Source organism: Nicotiana tabacum, chromosome 3 (assembly GCF_000715075.1).
Source record: "Nicotiana tabacum cultivar K326 chromosome 3, ASM71507v2, whole genome shotgun sequence".
Classification (NCBI taxonomy): domain Eukaryota; kingdom Viridiplantae; phylum Streptophyta; class Magnoliopsida; order Solanales; family Solanaceae; genus Nicotiana; species Nicotiana tabacum.
In genome coordinates, this window is record NC_134082.1 from 18,562,248 (window position 1) to 18,583,505 (window position 21,258).

General features: G+C 37.9%; 1 long non-coding RNA gene across 2 annotated transcripts; it reads left to right on the forward strand.

The window, feature by feature from the left end:
• The first annotated feature begins 4,670 nt into the window (after nt 1–4,670).
• LOC142179400 (uncharacterized) lies at nt 4,671–16,828 on the forward strand. Of its 2 annotated transcripts, none has more exons than XR_012707407.1 (3): nt 4,671–5,357; nt 7,544–7,790; nt 16,721–16,828. It is a non-coding gene; the product is annotated as an uncharacterized LOC142179400 (long non-coding RNA). The 2 variants fall into 2 exon arrangements; XR_012707406.1 differs by having other exon boundaries at nt 4,672–5,357; nt 11,235–16,822.
• Nucleotides 16,829–21,258: the final 4,430 nt, after the last annotated feature.

Consider the following 21,258-nt stretch of genomic DNA (forward strand, 5'->3'; position numbering starts at 1 on the left):
ATTATTGTGGCTCTGGACTGTAATGAGCCATTCAAGCTGATGTATGATGTCAGCTAGGTGCAATTGGGGTCGTGTTGGGTCAAAGAAGGAATAAAGTGTTTCACTCCATTTACTACGTAATCAAGATTCTTACTCCTACTCAAATAAATTATATCGTGACCGAAAAGGAGTTGCTTGCTGTAGTTTAGGAATTTGATAAATTTTGGGCTAACGTGGTTTGCATTAAAGTCATCATCTACACAGACCATTCATCCATCAAGTATTTAGTCAAAAATAAAGATGCTAAACCGAGGCTAATCCGTTGGGTTTTAATCTTGTAGGAATTTGACTTAGAGAACCGAGATCATAGAGGAACAGAAAATCAAATTGCCGATCACTTGTCTAGGTTGGAAACTCGGAATCATGTTATATCGACCCGACCAGTCGTTTCATTAGTTTTAGTCTTGTTCTCCCCATTTGATGTCTTATATGTTGTTCAGTTACATTTCATCGTATCGTGTTGGTTCGTTCGGGTTTGGAGCAGTTTTGGAGTGATATAAGACACTTAGTCTCTTGAGTTGGCCATTTAGTTGGAAAAGTCATTCGGGAGTTGACTTGTGAGTAAATGATCTCAGAATTATGTTTTATGGTTCGAAGAGCTTTGTGAGGTAATTTGGGACTTAGGAGCGTGATCGAAATGTAATTTAGAGGACCGAGGTAGATTTAGACTTGAATTGGCGAAATTGAAATTTTGGCATTTTTCGGTTGGTAGTGAAAATCTTGATATCGGGATAGGAATGGAATTTTGGAAATTGGAGTAGGTCCATTATGTCATTTGTGACGTGTGTGAAAAATTTCAGGTCATTCGGATGAGGTTTGATAGGTTTTTGGATCGATTGCAGAATTCAGAAGTTTTGGAATCCTTAGACTTGAATCCGAGGGTGTTTTGGTGTTTTGATATTGTGTTGAGTGTTCCGGGGGTTGGTTTGAGTTGTAACGATGATATGTGACTCGTTCCTATTTTTGGATGAGTCCTCGGGATGATTTTAGATTGTTAGCGGAGAGTTGGAAAATGGAGTTTGTAGCTGAAGCTGTTGTGTTTATGTCATAACCGCACATGTGGATTGGGGACTGCAGTTGAGAGCCGCAGAAGCGACATTATGATCGCAAGAGTGAAGGCGAGTTGGCTGGGGATGCATCGCAAATGTGTAAGGTTAGTCGCAACTGCGAGCTTGCAGATGCAGTGGCTTGATCGCAGGTGCAGATTTGGACTTTAAGTGAAATTCCATAGTTGCAGACTTCTTGTCGCAGGTGCGGTATTGGACCGCAGATGCGGAACCCTTGGGAAGAACATATAAATTCTTGCCTTCACGAAATTTGGGTTGTTTACACCATTTCTATCTGGAGTTGAAGCTTTTTGGAGGGTTTTGAAAAGGGAATCAAGGGGGTTTCTATTGAGGTAATTTTCTTAAACCTAAAACTCGATTCTATGTTGATTTTCAGTTGTTTAAGCATGAAAATTATGAGATTAAGGGTGAAAAATTGGAAAGTTAGGGCTTGAAATTGGAGAGGTAAAAATTGGGGATTTGGGGGGCCATTTGAGGTCTGATTTTGATGTCCTTGGTATGTATGGACTCGTGGGAGGATAAGGATTCTATTGATGTCATTTTTTTCGATTCCGAGACGTAGGCCCGGGGGTCGGGTTTAACTAATTTCAGGATTTTTGATGTAATTTGATTATTTTCGCGTGGCCTTTATTCCCTTAGCGTATATTGATGTTATGATTCTGATATTGGATAGATTCTAGGCGAGTTGAGGCCGAGTAAAGAGGCAAGGGTGTCGCGGAGTAGGATTTCATCCGGTTTGAGGTAAGTAACGATTCTAAATCTAGACCTGAGGGTATGAAACCCCAGAATTTTGTACTGTTTAGAGAAATGATGTGATGCACATGCTAGGTGACAGGCGTATGGCTGTGCATCCATAGGGATTGTGAATTGGTCCGTCTGTGGCGATTGTAGAGTTGCATATTTATTTATTTGATATCCATGTGTTTTAGAAATGAATCTGTTAACTTGGGCTAAAATCCTTGTTTGGGGCCTTGTGCCGAACTGTTTGGACCCTTAGGGGTATTTTACTACTTTCCTCACTCTATTTTGATTTGACAACATATCCTCAGTCATGATTTTACTTGTTTATTGTTGATTCAGTTTCATTACTCTACTTTCAAATATATGAAAACTGTTTGGGCTGAGTTCCCTGATTTTTATTGAAATGCCCGAGTGGCTGTAAGATTAGTGACTGGGAGAGAGGTCGAGGACCTGATGGTGAGTATTATATATATATGGATCGGGCCGCATGCCGTAGCGATATTTATATATATAGATTGGGCTGCACGTCGCAACGACATATTGGATCGGGCTGCACGCCGCAGTGATAAAACGCTTGGGTTATAGGAGCCCCTCCGGAGTCTGTACACCCCTATTGAGCGTAGTCGACTATATATATTACGGATCGGGCTACACGCCACATCGGTATGTATTATGATATATCTATTGAGCAGGAGTCCTAAGTGTGAGTACTGATTGACGAGAATTGAGTCACGAGTGACTGAGAGGCTTGCCTGGGGGGCTATACTTGTGAGTGATACTTTGCTCGAGGGGCTTGTTTATGAGATTTTCTGATTTAAATCTTCTTTTATAGTAAGTCTCTACTGAAAAATGTTGAATAAATGTTTAAAAGGATTTTCATTGAAACTTGAGTTTTTATGAGATAATTGGTTATTGAACTGCAGATTTTGACTTTAATATTTCTGTTGAGATTCTTGATAATGTATGCATATAATTTTTAAATGCTCGTCACTTCACTCAGACATTATTTACCTTGGTTACTTACTGAGTTGGCGTACTCACGTTACTCCCTGGACCTTGTGTGCAGATCCAGGTGCCAGAGCACCAGAGTGAGAGCTTTCAGCAGCTTCTATGTATTTCCGGAGTTAGCAAGGTAGCTCCACGACGTTTGCAGCCCTACCTTTCTCCTTCCTATCCTAGTACGTTATATTTTAGACTTATTTTGTATTAAGCAGATAGTGTTGAGTTGTACTTAGTGGCTCATGACTAGTGACACTAGATTTCGTACTTGTTTCCACGTATTTCTTTTGATATATTAAAAATGAAAGATTTGAGACTTAATCTATTCTAGAAAAATGAATTTATAAACAGAACTTGATGTGGTAAATGTTGAATTGGCTTGCCTAGTACTGTAATAGGCGCCATCAGAACCAGGGTAATTTGGGTCGTGACACATGTGGCTGCAAGAGGTGTGATCAATGAGACTTTTCTCGATAAGCAGTTATTGGCTATTACTAGCGATGAGATACCACGACATGCAGATTTTGTGAATTACCTGGCTAGTGGAGAGATGCCACTAAACCTCGAAACTCATGCTAAAAAGAAGTTCTTGTGGTATGTGAGATCATATGTGTGGGATGAGCTATTCTTATTCAAATTTCACACTGACCAGTTGGTGAGGAGATGCGTGTTAGAGTCTAAGGATGCCCATGAGTTCGTGAGAAAGTGTGATAGGTGTTAGAGAACTAGAATGATTACAAAAATGCATGAGATTCCATTGCATGGTATTATGTAGGTTGAAATTTTTGATGCGTGGGGAATTGACTTCATGGGTTTGATCCCCTCTTCAAATGGGTAAAAGTACATTTTGGTGACCATTGACTATGTGTCAAAGTAGGTAGAAGCCATTGTTCTTCCTACCAATGATGCGAAGATTGTGGTGAACTATGTGAAAAAGTACATTTTTACAAGGTTCAGCACCCTAAGAGTGTTAATAAGTGATGAAGCACATATTTCTTTGATAGACCGTTGAATAATCTCTTAGAAAAGTATGGGATCAAGCACAAGGTTAAGACCGCCTATCATCCTCAAACTAGTGGTAAAGTTGAGGTGTCAAATAGATAGATAAAGCAAATCTTGAGAGACAGTTAGTGTGAGTCGAAAAGACTGGCTACTAAGCTTGGTGAGGCTCTATAGGCGTACATGACTGCTTACAAAACTCCAATTGGTAGCTCTCATTACATATTGATTTATGGCATGACGTGCCACTTGCTAGTGGAACTTGTGCACAAGGCCTATTAGGCGACTAAAAAGTTGAACTTTGTTGTTGAGTTGGCGGGCGCAAAACAAATGCTGCAATTGAAAGAGCTGGATGAGTTTTGCTTACATGCATATGCGAATTCTAAGTTGTACATAGAGAAGACCAAGTAATGGCATGATAAGCATACTCAAAATCATGAGTTTGAGCTCAATCAATTGGTTCTCTTGTTCAATTTGGGTTGAGGCTCTTTTTGAGGAAGTTCATATCAAGATGGTCAGGCCCGTTTATGGTAGTAAGAGTTACTCCATATGGTGCAATTGAGTTACGAGTCTTAGAATGTGAAATGATGTTCATAGTAAACGGGTAAAGAGTAAATCACTACTATGGAGGTGACTTCGATCATCAAAAGTCAAAGTTGATACTCACTAATGATTAGACGAGAGTCTGTATCGTGCCGCGACGTTTAATCAGATGCTAGGTGGTAGGCAACCCAATTTTTATTGATTTTTCAAGATTTCTAGTTTTTCTTGTTAGAATAGTATTTTTGACAAATTCTTTTAGTTCTTTGTAACGTATATTTGTAAGTAGGTTGTGGCATGGACATTTCAACAAAGTAGACAAAGGCTTGGGATTAACAACATCACCTAACAATGAGAGGGAAGAATAGGTCAGTGCCCCGATGGGCAAAAGGCACCTATCAAAGTGCCAAGAACCGAGAAATAATATGAGGGGCCATCCTGTTCGGCCCTAGGCACCCTAGTTGGCACTAGGTGCCTCTTTGCCGGTGAAGGTCAGCCCACCCAGGTAAGTTCTCTTAACTTGAGTTCGACCCGCCCCGACCCGTCTCCCCCTTTACATGTTTACCTAAATACCTACATTTCCCACCCAGTTTCCTCACATAATAATATAGAATAACTTCATAATAAACCATTTCCCAATCGTCTCTTTCTATCTCTATCTCCCTCTCTCTCCTTACCTCTCCTCATCCTCTCCAGCGTACAATTAAGTCCCCTCCTCTACCTCTCTTTAATTTTTCTTTATCTTCCCATTCTCTCTCTCAATCTCCCTATCTTGCCCAAACCACCATTCGGAGAGGTTGATAGACCATTAGCCATTAAGGGCATTGCTGAGGATGTCAATGTAGGTGAATCTAGGTACCATGGATCAAGGCAGGCTCGAGGATTTGTTGATGAGGAGTCCCACGAAGAGGGCTCAGAGTACGAATTGAATAGGTCCGATTAGCCTTGAGAGTTCCTTCTTTCCACCCTCTGGTATGATTGTTTTGTATGTAAATTGGGGAGACTGTATTTTTTAAGTATGGGGCCGGGGGACTTCCTCTGATAATTAGTAGTAATATGAACTTCTAATTTTATTTATTAGCTTCTTATTTTTTATTTGCTTAGTTAGTAGAATTAGTAGTATAGTATATTTGTATTAGTTTTAGTAGATGAATTTGAAAAAAATCAAATAAATTCAAAATTCAAAAAATCTAGAAAACCTTTGGACTTTTCCCGACGATCGATCTTTTGGACAACTTTATTGAGGGATTAATGTTCAATGAAAAATTCAAAAATATTTTCTTTTTTTAGTTAGTCGTAGGTAGATAATACTCCCTTGGTTTTTCTTTAAGATCGGTTTTTTTTTCAAGAGATGTAACTTGAGCCAACTGAGGAAAAAAACTTAGTGTTCCTATATGCCTTTTGACATGTTTGATGCTAGCATAGTTAGGACATAGCATGCAATTTACCTTCATGGCATGTTTTGAGATAAAATTGATGTCGTGAATAAATTGAATAGCCTATTTGTGATGCCTTCTCTATGTTTCTTGACTCGTTGTTCATGTAGTGCTTTATTGCTTAATATGTCTTGACTTTGTGATTACTTGCTTTAACTTGAGAGTTGAAATGGAATCGCCTCGACGGCAGTCATGTGCAATGTGTGATGTGGGCTCTTGATTATATTTTGTGCTATCCTATGTTAGTCTAGAACTTTTTTCGTGTGTTAGTCGAAGCAAAATAATTATGTTTTGTGAGTCTAGGATATAACATAGGTATCTATTTGATTGTTCATGGAGCTATTACGCCACCATATATAAAATTATCCTTTATTAGGCCATTTGAGCATATAAACTTTTTCTTTGGCACCCATATTACAAGATGGTTTCCATTTTTTCTTAATTGAATCTTGTTGAACCATGGCATTCGAAAGCATTTAAGTCGCTAGAAGAGCAAGGTCAGAGTATCTTTTAAGTGGATCCATAGAAAGGCCAAAATTTGCACGTATGTTTTGAAAGATCATTAGACGGGAACACTAAATTTATGGAGAGTGTTGGAAAAAAAGTAGAAAATGAAAATACAAAAAGAGAAGAAAAATGAAAAATAGAAAATACAGCTCTAATTCGCCTTAATTCTGGCTAGTGAATGTATAGATGTGCTTAAAGAAAAAAGGGCCAAATTGTGTATGATTTCATGGAATAAATTTGGTATGAAGAATGGATACTTGAAAGTTAAGTGTAGTGGATTAAAGTTCATAGGAGGGTTAGTCCCTATACCCAAAATATATCCTACCTATCCCTTAGCCAATATTACAACCCGTAATGACCTAGTTGATCCTAGGTTTCGCGAGCTTAAATTAATAGAGACATACACTACGGGCAAGCCTATGGTACGACCTTGGGATGCACATGAAATTCTTTGTGAGAGTGAGTGATTTCTTTTATTCATGATATCCTTGAATTCACATTTGAAACTCTTGATTTGAGTGTGTACAACATATTCTCTTGTTCTTTGGCGAGGGAACATGATTATTAACTGTTTGTGTAGCTTGGCAAGCCATCCCTCATGTGTTGTTGAAGTCAGCCCCTATTTGGCAAGCCATCCCTTACGGATTCTCGAAGCTATCTTGGCAAGCCATCCCAACTAGGTTGTGAAGCCATCCTTTTTAGGGAACTTTCGTATCTATAATTTAGTTTGTTTTCTTTGGAGTCTCTTACTCTATTTGGAAATTATTTGCCAACTGGAATGGATAGATGACATTATTAAATTTCTCTTGCTGGGTGAATGCATAAGTTAAGAGTGCTTATTGGAGATGAGTCGGTCTTTGAGGTTGGGTGGTTATGGGAATGTTGTTTGAATTTGAATATACTTCAGCATGTGAAAGTTGGGATGTACTTGAATGCATATGCAATGGCTTAATTGTTGGTATCAACCATGATCATAGGTATAATACATTGAATTTCTAAATGTTCCTCCATTGTATGATATCTTGTGTGGCATTGTTGGGTTAGTAAAGTGTTAGCTTGCTCGAGGACAAGCAAGAGCTTAAGTCTGAGGTGGCAATGTTTGGTTAAAAATTTCATATTTTTTGCATGTAATTTACCCTGCATTATGCCTCGATCTAGTTCACTATGGAATGAATATTTATGAATTGAGCATAATAATGGTGCTTATATGTGTAGGAGGCAATTGGAAGTGATTTAAAAATATTGTGAGCAAATTAAAGCCAAAACGGATGAAAATTGAGGGAGTATGACTTTGGTATCAAGTTGGAGTCTTGCCACTTTCAAAATGTAGGGAAGCAGAGCACAAAAGTGGGAAATTTTGGGCGCCCATCATAGGGCCAGGCGCCTCCCACGTCGCTATTGGTAGCATAGTAGAAAGTTGGCGCACAACTTGGCTCCAGACACCTCTCATGATGCCTTAGAGGTAATGTTTCTGAGAGAAATTTAAAAAAAACCATCATTTTTTATTATCTTGGACAATTAATTATTTTTAGTTAGCTTAGGGAAGTAAACATACCCAATACAATATTTTGTCTTATCAGTTACTGTCACGATCCAAAATCCCACCTCAGTTCGTGATGGCGCCTAGCCGTACTTGCTAAGCAACATAACTCGCAACTAATAGAATATAATCCAATTTTCTTTATTTAACATAGTTAGATAATAAATAAAAGCAAGAATAATCTCAAACAGTAAAATATCTCATACAAGTAAAACATGGTCTAAACACGTCCAAAACAATACTACCCCCAAGAACTAAGTGACACGAGTACACGAGCAACTACATAATAAGTACAAGTCTGAATACTTGAACTGTCTGTGAGAAAGAAAATAAACAGGAGATAAATAAGGACAAGGACTCCATCTGCTGCGGATCGAAGCAGTGTAGTAGCTCACCATGAAAGCCCTAATAACACGCTCCTACTCAGCTCAAAAGGTATCATAATGCCACTCTCAAAACTTGTACAAATATGTACAAAAACTTACTATAAGTATACCACACTCGGTGCCAGTAAGTATCAAGTCAAACCTCGAGGAAGTAGTGGCGAGATTAGATGCATCCGAATACTTACAACACAAAAACAATACAAGCCTGAAATTGGAACAGTATATATCCTCATGATCAATAGGAATAAAGATATAAAAATATTCGAAAGACCTAAAGCATGCTTTTTCAATTTACAGATAATCATAATGTTGCCCAACTATGGCATGTAAAACTGGCATGCTTCAATCAACAGAGTCGAGGCTCCCAACTAGTATGTATGCATGGCGTGCAATAGTTAACATTTAAATGAATGCTTCTAAATGAATCCATAATATGAATGAGCTCAAACCATTATAAGATCCATGCACCCCGATACAAGATCCATGTATCCCGATACACAATCCATGTATCACAACAACCCAATACAAATTCATGTCGACCCAGTACAAAATTCATGTACCGACCACACTTACATGGCCTAAAGTAACATGGGCAATCACCTATCTCCAGAGGGACGATACCAATCCAAGCACAAAGAGAGGCATATAGAAAACCCTCATAAATAGAGTTATAATTTTTAATCTATCGCTAACAAATAGTAGCTTGTATCAGGAGTGATGGTACGTCTTTAATGCTAGACTCTCGAACTCCATGACTGCTCTTTTCCAAATATCTACATGCAAGGTGGAGAAATATAGTATGAGTACAACTGACCCCATATACTCAGTAAGTATCTTCACTAACGTCGGTGAAGTAGTGACGAGGTGTTTAAGTCAAAAGATACTCACTAATATAACCTATTTAGTTAAATTTGCAATAGAAACAACACTAGAAATAACAAAGTAGATTACAAAAACAATTACGAAAAGTAGTAAATGATTAACTAAAAGAGGTAACAGTCAGTTTTCTCAATATCACAACCAATCCTTTTCTAACATCTCAATTCATAAGTTTAAAGCAATAACCACTAGAACAACATAGTAAACCCACGAATCTTCATAATATGAGGAATATGCTCAATATATCAATTAAATGGCACGACAACACTCTTCGTGCATTTATCTCATCCTCACAAAATATATGCATGCATATCAAATTAATTGGAATGGAAACACCGTTTGTGGATTTATCTCATCCTCGCCAAGAATATGTATAATAGTACCAACCAGATAGAAGGAATACCAACAACAGTAACAACGAAGTAGAAGGTACACAGATAACAATAACAAATAAGGCATAAGTGTATGGATAACGGTAACCGACAAGGTAGGATGAACATAAGTAACGATGGAAAATAAGATAGGATAACATAGATTTCAATAACAAACAAGGTACAAGTTTAAATAAAACAACAATAAATGAGCGAAGACATGGATGTAAATATAACAAATAAGAAGGAAGCATGAATGTAACAAAATAATAGATAGAAGGCATGGATAGAACAATAACAAATAAGGTTAAATGCAAAGACATGATAACAATAAGCAATACAAAAAGAATAGGTGCAACAATAACAACTCAAGATAAAGGTATGAAGGTATACGCTATGGATAAATAATAAAATATAATGCATGTCTCTCATCTTCGGCTGCAAGGAATAACCTTCATGCCATCAAATATCATCCTCACATTATAATATAAAAACAATAGCATGGTGTTACTCTTCGTGTTTTACTCTCTTCCTCATATGAGAATGTAAAAACAATGGTCTACATCACCCTTCATGTGTTTACTCGCTTCCTCACATGACAATATAAAACAAATGACATGACATCTCCCTTCGTTCTTTATACTCTTCCTTACCAAGCACATATACATCAAAACAAGTAAGTTAGGAAGCATAGATAACATCAAGAAGAGAGGTTAAGCAAAATATACCATATGAACGACACTCACGTCTTTTGCACCAGTAAAAAAATCAATAAACTTCAAGAACCCCGTGTTTCAAGTACCTCAATAAAGCTCAAGCATGATATTCAATATAAGTATGGAACTCAAGTATCTCAAGAATAACAGACATAGATATGTATTAGTAATTTTGGTATAGTTATGAACGAATTTAGCACATCAATATTTTCACAAAGAGTCTATCAAATTCAATCAAGTTGTAGTAAGCTAAAGCATGGTCTTTGACATTACAATTGTACTCATACTATTATAAAAGTCAAGTAAAACATTAGGCAAGAAAATCACGAAGTCCAACAAGGCACTAAGAATCATATAATCTACCCCAAATATGAATAACCCTGACACATGCATATACACCCATCACCTTGCATATACATTATCCACGCATATAGCAAACATTATCATTTAATTAGGAAAACATCTCTCAACAAAGCTAGGCAAGATACTTACCTCTTTCTGGAACACAATAAACTATCCAAGATGACTTTTTTTTAAAGCAAGTCTCCAAACCAATCAAATCTACTCAAATATCGTTCAAATAATTCAAAACAAGCTTTAGAAACTACCCTCGAATGAAAAAGGTTAAATCTTTAACATAATTGGAAAAGTCAATATGGGTCCACGTGATTGAAATATGAGATTAAGACCAAATCCTGATTACATATTCACCCTAAGCACATGTATGTGATTTGTTTCGAAATTCAACCTCAATTCGGGGTCTAAATCTCAATTTTACAAGCTTTCTAAATTCTACCCAAACTCTCCAATTTCTACTTTAAAATTCATAGATTTGATGATGAAATTCATGAAAACGATTTCTACAAACAATTCGGTCAACCATCAATCATAGATAATTCAGATTAACAGGTGTAATTACTGTCATGACCCAAACTGAAGGGCCATGACTAGCACCCGACCACACTTGCCGAGCACCAATGCACATTTCATCTAACCTTCATTATTATCTTTTAGGGCTGACGAGATCAATATAAATGGTAGACCTAGATCATAGACAACCAGCAATAAAATATGACGGCATGAACATACATAGCAGGGGATGACCAGACAATCAAGAAACTACATATAAGGTATGAGCTACCACGCTACTATGAAAGACTATACAACAAAAACTAGCCGACAAGGCATACCAAACTATACATGAGCCGACACCTGTCTATGAGCCTCTAAAAGAACATAAGTGTTGCAACATAGCCGGAACAGGGCCCCGACATACCCATAATGTCTATAACAAAAATTGCATACCAAGACCAAGGCAAGTCCGGAGAAGGGATCTCGCCAATCACCGCTGAACTGGACAGTCTACTGTGGTGGGGAAGCTGCACCTGCCTGTCTATCAGGACCTGCAGCACGACATGCAGCGTCCACAAATAAAAGGACGTCAGTACGAATAAAGTACTGAGTATGTAAGGCAAGTAACCATAAATACGATCAGTAATGTAAGCAAGGATAGAGAATATACAACCTGTAACATCTTAGTACCTTTGAGGGCTACTTACATGAAATGCATGATACATATGTATAAATACATAAACCTTTAAAGCATTCGCCTCTATGGGCATCATCATCATCATCATATCGTACCCGGCCATAATAGGCTCGGTAGAATCGTACCCGGCCACGTGGAGCTCGGTAAAACCCAACTGATCAGTGGTTGCACAATAGGTGCTGTACCCGGCCAACTATAGCGTGGCTCGGTAGAGTAAAATAGATACATATATATAATGCATGCTCGACTCATGGAATCACATTCTAAACCTTTCGGAGTGACGTAAGGTCGGTATCCTATGTACACGTTATTAGGACTAACTCTTCACTATGAACCTTATAAGATCAGGAAGTACCAACAACATTGATAACATAAGACTAAGAGAAGCAACATTAACATCAATTGTTCCATAAGAGGGAAAACAATGTAAGTACTGCTAGCTTCTAAGAGTAGAGTATCTTGGAAGATCGTTCATTACATTATGTACAATCGGGGTCGTGCAAAAGAAGGAAAGGGATAGCCTCGCATACCTTGTATATACTGCTCCAATCTCAAGCTATGCAATTGTCAAAATCCTTAGTCTACAATAAGAGAAACGATACTATCATTATCATTTAAGCGTCATAACTATTATGTATCGACCACAACCTATTTTACGATGAAACGGACAGCACCTCCCTTATATATATGACCTCACACCATTCAAAACAGTCACCAAACAGCCCAAACAACATCAATAATAAACATATTGAGCCTCCCAAAATAGTCCACACACAGCCTAATCACTCCATACATACGACGACCACCGTAGTCGTGTCAAACAACCTGGAAATGTTACGAATAACTATCAGCCCATAGCCCTACATATATATGGTGTTTCTCCACACCCTTACTCCTCCAAAACTCCACAAGATAGTAGTAAAATACGCAGCCCAACAACAACGCAAAACAGTCCACAAAACAATAACATTACTTCCAAGCCTTTCGATATATATTTCACAAGTTCTAGCTTCAATGGCTTAGCTGCAACTTGGATAATCTTAAATACATATAGAGTAAGAGGTTCCTTACCTTTATACAGAAATAACAACTCCAATTTGACCTTAAATTTCCATGAAATATCCCTCCAATGCTGCCACAACAACAAAAAAGCAAAACTAGCGATCAATTAGTGTTTTTCGGCACTAGAATCACTTTAGAAGGCTTGAAATTACCTAGGATTGATATTAAGAACACGAGGGAGTATTTACAGAACATAAACCCTTTAAAACAACCTCCCACATGAGCTGGAACGACACAAAAATGAGCAACAACAAGAAGAACAAGAGACTTACTAGCGCCACGGAATTCCCGACACTTGATTTGTGTTGTTTGCCCTTTTTTGGGTCTTGAATCTTGAGAGAACCTTGAGAGGATGTTCCTAGGGTTCTAAGGTCTGAAAATAGTGAGAAGGAATGACTTAAAATGGGTTGGAGGCATCCTATATAGGTCCAAATATCTTAAACCGCCTTAGTGGGCCCCATAGAGAGGTGCTTGGCGCAGTCTCGCGAAAACGCGAATATCTCTCTACTCCGAGATCGTATCGATGAACGGGTTAATGTGTTGGAAGATAGACTCATAGATCTTTAATTTGGTTGGTAGATCACCCCGTAATTCCTTGTAAATTATGAGAAAAGATTAGAAACATTTGACCTAATGTTTAAGTAAAATTATGAACCTAAGTTGCGACAACTTTTGTCGACTTTTGTTTCATAACTCGTTTGACTTTAAGACTTATGATACGGATATTATATGATTAAAATACCTTAATAAATGACCTCTTGATTGTATTAAGCACTATTAGATTACCTGAAATTACGAGTTACAACATCCTTGATTCGTTTAACTTCTAATACTGGTTAATCACCCTTATACACTCTTGTATCACTTAAGACCAATAGGATTGACTTCTTATCATCTCAAAGATAATTCCTTCTTGGATTTATGTTAACTAATATATGACATGAACTAACACATGTGGATATGGGTTGTAACAATTACGAACCCAAAAGGATTAATAATCCGACCACAAACCCCGAATATCCATCTCATTTAATTAAAATTCAACCACAATAGCTTTCTTCTTATTAATTTAGTTGTTTACTTGTTTAAATTTCACAATAGTAGTCCTAGTAGAAAAAACCATCACTTTTAATTATATTGAATAGTTAAATAATTTTAGTTAACTTAGTTAATAATTATTCCGAGTCTCTATGGGTTCGACATAGGACTTTCAAGTCACTTTATTACTTGGCGGCCACGTATACTTGCGTGTACTACGGTAACCAACAAATATTTGGTGTCGTTGTCAGGGACTTAGCAATTGATAGTTTAATTGAGTTAATTTTATAAGTTTCCTGTTCATATTTTGACTTGTTTTATTTACACGATCTGTCTCACGTACTTGTGAAATAAATGTCAGAGAAGAAGGATGAGGGTAAATATAAACTTGAACCCTTTGAGAATAAACATGAGACACTCTTCTACCTAAATAAAAAAAGCAACAAAAGAAGCAAAAGAAGCTAAAGCACAACAAGAGCGGCAACATAGGTTAAGGAAACCAAAAATCAATAAGCAATTGTGGAACTTTCAAAATATGAAAGGATGACAGACAATCAAGAACTACCAGGGATCGCAGCTACAATGCGTAGCCTTGGAAATGTGACACAAGCCATTATCAAGCCAACCATCACCGGCCATTTTGAGCTAAAATAATACATGGTGCAACTCCTACAATACCAAGGTCAATATGTATAGTTGCCACATAAGGATCCACAAAGGCAGATTCAGAATATTTTGGAGATCACATATACCTACAAAGTTTCAAATTTCTCTTTGAATTACGTCAGACTGACATTATTTCCCTTTTCACTATTTAGGAAAGCAAAGAAATGGTTACAAAAGGAGCCTGCATATTCAATCAGAACCTAGGATAATCTAGCACAAAAATTCTTGAATAATTTATTCCTCTGTCGAAAAACAAAATCTCTAAGGAGCCACATTTGTGGATTCCAACAAAAGGAAGGCAAAACTCATCAACAAACTTCAGAGCGATTTAAGAAGCTATTCAGAGACTGCCCACACTACGGTCAAACAGATGAAGTTTTGGGTCACACTTTTTGTGTAAAGTTTAGATGAAGCCTCCAAGATGTACGTAGACTTCGCTTGCGGAGGTATGTGTATGGAGAAGCCATATGATAAAATCCAAGCCTACCTGAACAACTTTACTGTAAATGATCAAAACTAGCAAAGAGAAGGAGACCCAAGTAGAGCAATCAGGCCTAACACAGGTGGTATGATTGAAATAGATGCCCTCACATAGTTGAGGGATAATATAGCCAATCAAGCTAGAAAGCTCCCTTAAGAACAATTGCAACCGGTGTGCATGTGCAATAAGTGACAATTTATTATGAGTTTTGTGGGGAAGCCCACACAGGTGAACAATGTACTACAAACCCTGAATCCATCTATTATGTGGGGCAATAAAGTAAAATCCCGATGAATTAGAACACTCAGTCCGGTAACACATACAATTTGAATTGGAGGAACCATCCTAAATTCTCATAAGTTGGAAACTAGAGCAACAACAGGACTCAAGGTAATTAAAATCATCCACCGAAACTACCATAAAACATAGGATAAAAAAGCTCTTGCTCGATAACTAGAAGATAATGGATGATAATCAAAAGTTGCGTAAAAGGTTTGAAAATCTAGAAGGCGATTTAGGCATATGGTAAATAGTTAAACCACTAGACCTGCAGGAGCTCTACCAAGCGGTATAGAGAAGAATCCTCAAGTCAATGTAGTTACATTGACAAATGGGAGAGAGTTGGTAGAAGTGCCTAAAAAAAGAAGGATTCATCTGGGCTCGAAGAGGAAAAAGTTCCAAAACCCGTGGAGGTGGCCAAGAAAAATGTAGCCAAATCTGAGTATGTAGCAGAAAGGGTACCACATCATTTTCCTTAAATGATGAAAAAGAAGAATTATGACCACACATTTCACAAATTCCAAGATATGCTGAAGCAGATACATTTGAACATTCCTTTGGTAGACATGGTCCGTGATGTGCCAAAATATGCTAAATAATATCAAGGACATAGTGGAAAATAAAATAAAGTTAACCGAGTTTGAGACCATCACACTCACTGAGGAGCGTACTTCTAGGATCCAACACAAGCTTCAACAAAAGCTTAAGGATCCAGGTAACTTTACCATCCATGTGAGGATTGGTGAGGTTGATATCGGTAGAGTTCTATATGATTTGGGTGTAAGTACAAATTTGATGTCGTTATCAGCATTCAAGAAATTATACTTAAGAGCCCCGAGACCTACCACGATAATACTACAATTGGATAATAGATCTTCTGCATACCCTGAGGAGGTAATTGAGGATGTGTCGCTATAGATTAGAAAGTTTATCATCCCAACAAACTTTATCATCTTGGACTATAAAGCTGTTGAACGAGTTCCTATCATCATGGGGAGACTTCTTTTGGCCCCTAAAGATGCTATTCTCAAAGTTTAAGAATGTAAGATGATCATGAGAGTGGGCAATGAAGAAGCCGTCTTCAATGTGTATCGAGCCATTCAGTTGCCTCGTCATTAAGAGGACCTTGCTTTGATTTATGTATTGGAAGAAGACGAACCAACCCTAGGGATACATTCATTTAAAGATGATGCACAAGAATAGGCACTGATGCAGCTCAATCACATGGAACTTCAAGAAGGGGTTGAGGAGATGATGCACATTTTGTATGCATCATGTGAATACATTAGAGAAGAACCTATGCCTTCTATTAAGAAGACCCCAAAATTGGAACTTAAACCATTTTCTTATAATCTTCATTATGCATATTTGGAAGTTCTAACTACTTTACCTGTGATTGTTTCTTCTTATTTTTCTAACTTGCAGGAAGAAAAGTTGTTGAGAGTGCTAAAAGAGCACAAATATGCCATTGAATAGACGACGTCTGATATAAAGGGCGTTAGCCCTGCATTCTTCTTGCATATAATACTCTTGCATTTTGGCTAATTGTTGTAGTGGAGTTGCAGTTGAAAATCCTACGTGGTAGGTCGTGGTCTTTGCACCTTTTGAGCCGAGTGATTTTTCACATAAAAATAGATGTATTCATTTTATTTCTTGAGGTATGACTGTTGCAGTGCATGAACAAAATGAATTAATCCCAACTAGGGCAGTAAATGATTGGCGAATATGCATAGACTGCAGAAAGTTGAATAATGCTACACGAAAATATCACTTTCCCCTCCTCTTTATTTATCAAATGCTTGATATTTTTTCCGGACAGGAATACTACTGTTTCCTCAATGGATGTTCAGGGTATAATCAAATTGCTATTGCCCCGAAAGAGTAAGAGAATACCACTTTTACATACCCTTATTGAACCTATGTAATTAAGAGAATGCCATTTGTGTTATATAATTCACTAAAAACGTTTCAAAGGTGTATGATGGCATTTTTCAGAGATATTGTGGAACGACTTGTTGAGGTCTTTATGGATGATTTTTCTGTGTTTGGTCCCTCTTTTGATGAATATTTAACTAATCTTGCTATAATACTTGCTAGATTTGAGGAAACTAATATTGTGCTGAACTAGAAAAAATGCCATTTTATGGTGAACGAAGGGAATGTTTTGGGGCACAAAGGTGTCCAAAGATGGGTTGGAAGTTGACAAGGCTAAAGTAAAAGCAATTGAGAAGTTTCCACCACCATTTTCCGTGAAAGGATTCCAAATTTTACTGGGACATGCAGGTTTCTATCGCTGATTCATTAAGGATTTCTCAAAATTTTCCTCTCCATTGTGTAGGTTGTTAGAAAAGGATGTGCCATTCAAGCTCGACAATGCTTGTTTTAAGGTATTCATGGAGCTGAAATAAAAGTTAGTAGATACATCAATTATAGTGGCTCCGGTTGGAATGAGCCATTCATGCTGATGTATGATGCCAGCTACGGTGCAAGTGGGGCCGTGTTGGGTCAAAGAAGGAATAAAGTGTTTCACTCCATTTACTACGTAATCAAGATTCTTACTCCTACTCAAATAAATTATACCGTGACCAAAAAGGAGTTGCTTGTTGTAGTTTAGGAATTTGATAAACATTGGGCTTATGTGGTTCGCACTAAGGTCATTGTTTACACAGACCATTCATCCATCAAGTATTTAGTCAAAAATAAATATGCTAAACTGAGGCTAATCCGATGGGTTTTAATCTTGCAGGAATTTGACTTAGAGAACCGAGATCATAGAGGAACAGAGAATTAAATGGCCGATCACTTGTCTAGGTTGGAAACTTGGAATCATATTATATCGACCCGACCAGTCGTTTCATTAGTTTTAGTCTTGTTCTCCCCATTTTTGATGTCTTATATGTTGTTTAGCTACATTTCATTGTATCGTGTTGGTTGGAGTAGGTCCGTTATGTCATTTGTGACGTGTGTGAAAAATTTTAGGTCATTCGGATGAGGTTTGATAGGTTTTTGGATCGATTGCGGAATTCAGAAGTTTTGGAATTTAGGCTTGAATCCAAGGGTGTTTTGGTGTTTCGATGTTGTGTCGAGTGTTCCGCGGGTTGGTTTGAGTTGTAATGATGATAGTGACTTGTTCATATTTTTGGATGAGTCCTCGAGATGATTTTAGATTGTTAGCGGAGAGTTGGAAAATGGAGTTTGTAGCTAAAGCTATTGTGTTTCTGTCATAACCGCACTTGTGGATTGGGGACCGCAGGTGAGAGCCGCAGAAGCGACATTATGATCGCAAGAGTGAAGGCGAGTTGGCCGGGGATGCATCGCAAATGTGTAAGGTTAGTCGCAACTGTGAGCTTGCAGATGCAGTGGCTTGATCGCAGGTGCAGATTTGGACTTTAAGTGAAATTCCACAGATGCGGATTTCTTGTCGTAGGTGCGGTATTGGACCGCAGATGCGGAACCCCTGGGCAGAACATATAAATTCTTGCCTTCACGAAATTTCGATTGTTTACACCATTTCTATCCGGAGTTGAAGCTTTTTGGAGGGTTTTGAAAAGGGAATCAAGAGGGTTTCCAATAGGTAATTTTCTTGAACCTAAAACTCGATTCTATGTTGATTTTCAGTTGTTTAAGCATGAAAGTTATGAGATTAAGGGTGAAAAATTGGGAAGTTATGGCTTGAAATTGGAGAGGTAAAAATTGGGGATTTGGAGGGCCATTTGAGGTCTGATTTTGATGTCCTTGGTATATATGGACTCGTGAGAGGATAAGGATTCTATTGATGTAATTTTTTTGGATTCCGAGACGTAGGCCCGGGGGTCGGGTTTAACTAATTTCAGGATTTTTGATGTAATTTGATTATTTTCGCTTGGTCTTTATTCCCTTAGCGTATATTGATGTTATGATTCTGATATTGGATAGATTCCATGCGAGTTGAGGCCGAGTCAAGAGGAAAGGGTGTCGCGGAGTAGGATTTCATCCGGTTTGAGGTAAGTAACGATTCTAAATCTAGACCTGAGGGTATGAAACCCCGAAATTTTGTACTGTTTAGAGAAATGATGTGATGCACATGCTAGGTGACAGGCGTATGGCTATGCATCCATAGGGATTGTGACTTGGTCTGTCTGTGGCGATTGTAGAGCTGCATATTTATTTATTTTATATCCATGTGTTTTAGAAATGAATCTGCTAACTTAGGCTAAAATCCATGTTTGGGGCCTTGTGCCGAACTGTTTGGACCCTTAGGGGTATTTTACTACATTCCTCACACTGTTTTGATTTGACAACATATCCTTAGTCATTATTTTACTTGTTTATTGTTGATTCAGTTTCATTACTCTACTTTCAAATATATGAAAACTGTTTGGGCTGAGTTCCCTGATTTTCACTGATATGCCCGAGTGGCTGTAAGATTAGTGACTGAGAGAGAGGTCGAGGACCTGATGGTGAGGATTATATATATATGGATCGGGCCGCATGCCGTAGCGATATTTATATATATGGATTGGGTTGCATGACACAACGATATATTCGATCGGGCTGCACGCCACAATGATATTGCACTTGAGCTGTAGGAGCCCCTCCGGAGTCTGTATACCCCCAGTGAGCATAGTCAACTATATATTTTGCGGATCAGGCTGCATGCCACAATGGTATGTATTATGATATATCTATTGAGCGGGAGTGCTGAGTGTGAGTACTGATTGACGAGAATTGAGTCACGAGTGACTGAGAGGCTTGCCTGAGGGGCTATACTTGTGAGTGATACTTTGCTCGAGGGGCTTGTTTATGAGATTTTCTGTTTTAAATCTTCTTTTATACTAAGCCTCTACTGAAAAATGTTGAATAAATGTTTAAAAGGATTTTCATTGAAACTTGAGTTTTTATGAGATAATTGGTTATTGAACTGCAGATTTTGACTTTAATATTTCTGTTGAGATTCTTGATAAAGTATGCATATGATTTTTAAATACTCGTCACTGCAGTCAGACATTATTTACCTTGGTTACTTACTGAGTTGGCGTACTCACGTTACTCCCTGCACCTTGTGTGCAAATCCACGTGTCAAAGCACCAGAGTGAGAGCTTTCAGCAGCTTCTGGGTATTTTCGGAGTTAGCAAGGTAGCTGCACGACGTTCACAGCCTTGGCTTTCTCCTTCATATCCTAGTACTTTTTCAGGATTAATTTATATTAAGCAGATAGTTTTTAGTTGTACTTAGTGGCTCATGACTAGTGACACCAGAATTTGGCTTATGTTGATGTATTTTTGTACTTGTTTTCGCGTATTTCTTTTGATATATTAAAAATGAAAGATTTGAGACTTAATCTGTTCTATAAAAATGAATTTATAAAAAGAACTCAAAGTGGTAAATGTTGAATTGGCTTGCCTAGTACTGTGATAGGCGCCATCACGACCAGGGTGATTTGGGTCGTGACACATGTAGCTGCCGGAGGTGTGATCAATGAGTGTTTTCTCGATAAGCAGTTGTTGGCTATTATTAGCGGTGAGATACAAAGACATGCAGATTTTCTGAATTACCTGGCTAGTGGAGAGATGCCACTAAACCTTGAACCTCATGCTAAAAAGAAGTTCTTATGGGATATGAGATCCTATGTGTGGGATGAGCCGTTCTTGTTTAAATTACACACTGACCAGTTGGTGAGGAGATGTGTGCTAGAGTCTAAGGATGCCCATGAGTTCATGAGAAAGTGTGATAGGTGTTAGAGAACTAGAATGATTACAAAAAGGCATGAGATTCAATTGCATGTTATCATGCAGGTTGAAATTTTTGATGCGTGGGGAATTGACTTCATGGGTTTGATCCCCTCTTCAAATGGGTAAAAGTACATTTTGGTGACCGTTGACTATGTGTCAAAGTGGGTAGAAGCCATTGTTCTTCCTACCAATGATGCCAAGATTGTGGTGAACTATGTGAAAAAGCACATTTTTACAAGGTTCGGCACCCCA